Source organism: Marmota marmota, unplaced genomic scaffold (genome assembly GCF_001458135.2).
Source record: "Marmota marmota marmota unplaced genomic scaffold, marMar, whole genome shotgun sequence".
NCBI lineage: Eukaryota > Metazoa > Chordata > Mammalia > Rodentia > Sciuridae > Marmota > Marmota marmota.
In genome coordinates this window covers 31,683,580-31,687,483 of record NW_026000211.1, presented here as the reverse complement: position 1 = coordinate 31,687,483, position 3,904 = coordinate 31,683,580, and the positions used below count along the sequence as shown (strand labels likewise).

Sequence of the window (3,904 nt, the reverse complement as noted above, 5' to 3'; positions counted from 1 at the left end):
AATAATTGAATTCACCATTTCTGTACATTGTGAGAAATCTGTAAATGTCTTAAAAGCAAACATTTGTTTTTAGGGTGTATATTGTTTATACATGGATCTGTTAACATAGTACTTCACCTCAAAGGAGAGGTATTGGATCCCTACGGGGGCACTCTAAACCTATAGCATAAATATGGTAACACCTCAGATCCACAGTGCTAGAAGGGAAATCAAACAAGCAATATGAAAAGACAAGGGAAGAAGGTGCCTCAAACAAATCAAGTTACCACATTATTAGAATCTATGGCCAGCACAGCAGAAGAAATAACAGAGAAGGAGTTCAGGATGTACATAATTAAAATGTTCTGTGAATTAAAGGATGATATAAAAGAACAAATATAGGCAGCAAAAGATCATTTTGATAAAGAACTACATAAACAAATACAGGAAGCAGACGATTACTTCAAGAGGAAGATATTGGTTCTAAACAAAAACCAAACAGAAATCCTTGAAATGACAGAAACAATAAACCAAATTAAAAGTTCAATTGAAAGAATCGTCAACAGATTAAACCACTCAGAGGACAGGACTTCAGACAATGAAAAATAAATATATAATCTTGAAAAGAAGGTAGACCACACAGTGAAAATGGTAATAAACCATGAGTAGAAAAGTCAAGAAATACAGGAAAGTATAAAAAGACCAAATTTAAGAGCTATTAGGATAGAGGAAGGCATAGGGTTCCAAACCAAAGGAATGGACAATCTATTCAATGAAATACTATCAGAAAAGTTTCCAAACGTGAAGAATGAAGTGGAAAACCAAATTCAGGAGGCTTACATGATGCCAAATGTACAAAATCACAACAGATTGACACCAAGGAACATTATATTGAAAATGCCTAACATACAGAATAAGGAGAGAACAATAAAGCCACGAAAGAAAGGAATCAGATTATATATAGGGGAAACCAATTAGAATATATGCAGATTTTCCAACCCAGACCCTGAACTCTAGAAGATCCTGGAACAACATATATCAAGCTCTGAAAGAAAATGGATGCCAACCAAGAATCATATTCAGCAAAATTAAGCTTTAGATTTGATGATGAAATAAAAACCTTCCATGATAAACTAAAGTTAAAAGAATTTACAGCTAGAAAACCTGTACTACAGAACACCTTCAGCAAAATATTCCAAGAAGAGTAATTGAAAAATAATGAAAATCAGCAAAGGGAGGTATTACACTGAAGTAAAAACTAATCAAAGGAGAAATCAAGTCAAGTTAAATACTGAAAATAAACAAAAATGACTGGGAATAAAAATCATATTATTAATATTAACCATGAATGTTAATGGCCTAAACTCACCAGTCAAGACACATACACTGGCAGATTGGATTTGAAAAAAAAAAAGACTCAAAAATAGGCTGCCTTCAAGAAACTCGACTCATAGGAAAAGACAATCAGCCTGAAGGTGAAAGGTTGGGAAAAATCATATGATTCACATGGAATGCAGAAGCAAGCAGGGTTTCCATCCTCATATCAAATGAAGGAGACCTGAAGCCAAAGTTAATCAAAAGGGATTAAAAAAAGGATATTTCAAAATGCTTAAGGGAACCAATCATCAACAAGACATAACAATAATAAATTTATATGCCCCAAATAATGGAGTGTCTACATTCATCAAACAAACTTTTCTCAACTTCAAGAGTCAAATAGACCACAACACGATAATTCTGCATGACTTTAAATCACCTCTTTCACCGCTGAAGAGATTATCTAATAAAAGCTGAACAAAGAAACTATAGAACTCAATAATACAATCAATAACTTAGACTTAACTTACATAAATAGAATATTTCATCACTCAACAAGCAAATATACTTTCTTCTCAGCAGCACATGGATCCTTTTCTAAAATATACCATATATTATGCTGCAAAGCAACTCTTAGCAAATACAAAAAAGAAGAGATACTACCCTAAATTCTAGATCACAATGAAATGAAATTAGAAATCAATAATAAGATAAAAAATAAAAACTACTCCAGCACCTGGAGACTAAATAATATGCTACTGAATGAACAATGGGTTGCAAAAGACATCAAGGAAGAGATTTAAAAATGTTTAGAGGTAAATGAGAACACTGATACAACATACCGAAATCTCTGGGACATAATGAAGACAGTACTAAGAGAAAAGTACATTGCATGAAGTTCATTCCTTAAAAGAAGAAAAAGTCAACAAATAAATGACCCAGCATTACCTAACACAAAACATAAATGACCTAACACTAGAAAAAGAAGAACAAATAAACACAAAAAGCAGTAGAAAACAGGAAATAATTAAAATCAGAGGTGAAATCAATGAAAGTGAAACAAACAAAAAAAATTGAAAAAATTGACAAAACAAAAACTTGTTCTTTGAAAAAATAAATAAAATTGACAAACCCTTAGCCATGCTAACAAAGAGGAGAAAGAAAACTCAAATCACTAACATATGTAATAAAAAAGGAAATATCACTACAGACAGTACAGAAATACAGAAGATAATTAGAAATTATTTTGAAAACTTGTACTCCACTACAATATAAAATATTGAAGACATTGACAAATTTCTTCAAGGATATGTGTTGCCCAAATTGAATCAGGATTGAATAAACAATTTAAACAAATCAATTCAAAGCGATGAAATACAAGATGCCATCAGAAGCCTACAAAACAAGAAAAGCCCAGGATCAAATGGATACACAGCCAAGTTTTATAAGACCTTTAAATAAGAACTAATACCAATACTCTTAAATTTATTTCAGAAAATAGAAAAAAGGGAGCACTTCCAAAATCATTCTATGAGGCCAATTTCACCCTCATTCCAAAACCAGGCAAAGACACATCAAAGAAAGAAAACTGTGGATGAATATCTCTAATGAACAAAGGTGCAAAAATTCTCAATAAAATTCTGGAAAATTGAATACAAAAACATCAAAAATATAGTGCACCATGATGAAGTCAGGGATGCAAGTTTGGTTCAACATATGGAAATCAATAAACGTGAGAATTCGAATGAGAAGATGGCGGTGAGGGGAGTGCATTGCCCCCGAGTGCCGCGTCACTGTGTGGGAGTATGACGAGTCAGGATGGCTAAAGGCTATCTTTTTAGGAATTTCCAGCAATAGTGGTGTGCTCCAGAACCTGGAGGAAGGATTTCCACCGCACGAGGATCGGCTACGGGGGCTCAAACGCGAGAGATTTGTCCGCACGGAGGGTCACGCTGCTTGTTCGACAAATCGCCCCGCGGCTAGAGTCTGCGGCGTGCACTGGGAAACGAGGAGATAGCGACGCAGGGATACAGCGCTGCAGTTTCTGCGGGCTTCTGCCAGCTGTGCAAGCAGCATACTCAGTGCTGAATTCTGGGTTTGAGATAAGGAAGGAAGCGGTCCATTTCGGTTCTCCACCCGGGTCAGACCACAGAGGAGGCCAGCGGCCACCATCTTGGAGAGCTGATGTCACCATCCCTGTTTGCGACTGACTGCAGCTCATTCAGCCATAGAACAGGTAATTTCAGGATGCCATTCGCCTGCAGCTTGCAGACAGATTACTCAGGCTCAGTGCTAAATAACCCGCGGAAACTGCTTCTTGGAGCCTGCTCTTATCAGAGCACACACCGAGCACGGAGCGGCCGAGTTCCGGCTCCCGGAACTGCTCTGGCCCAGGGCTAAGGAGCCCACAGAAACTGCTTCTCGGTCTGGGTCCTGCTGAGGGCCGGTCAGGACACACCCATTGCTTTGGTTACCCGGCAAAGGGAACGAAATGTTGCCATTCGCATAGGATACCAACATGGCAGAGATCTGATGACATCAGAAAGCGGCGGAGGAGAGAACTTCATCAATACCAGCGGCGACAGAAACAGTTGGTCTCCTGGTAGGG

The 3,904-nt window shown here is 37.3% G+C and overlaps 1 long non-coding RNA gene across 1 annotated transcript; it reads left to right on the top strand.

Annotated features, from left to right (window-relative positions):
• Window positions 1–408: 408 nt before the first annotated feature.
• Window positions 409–1,092, top strand: LOC125612860. The gene is made up of 2 exons (XR_007343334.1): window positions 409–459; window positions 944–1,092. It is a non-coding gene; the product is annotated as an uncharacterized LOC125612860 (long non-coding RNA).
• Window positions 1,093–3,904: the final 2,812 nt, after the last annotated feature.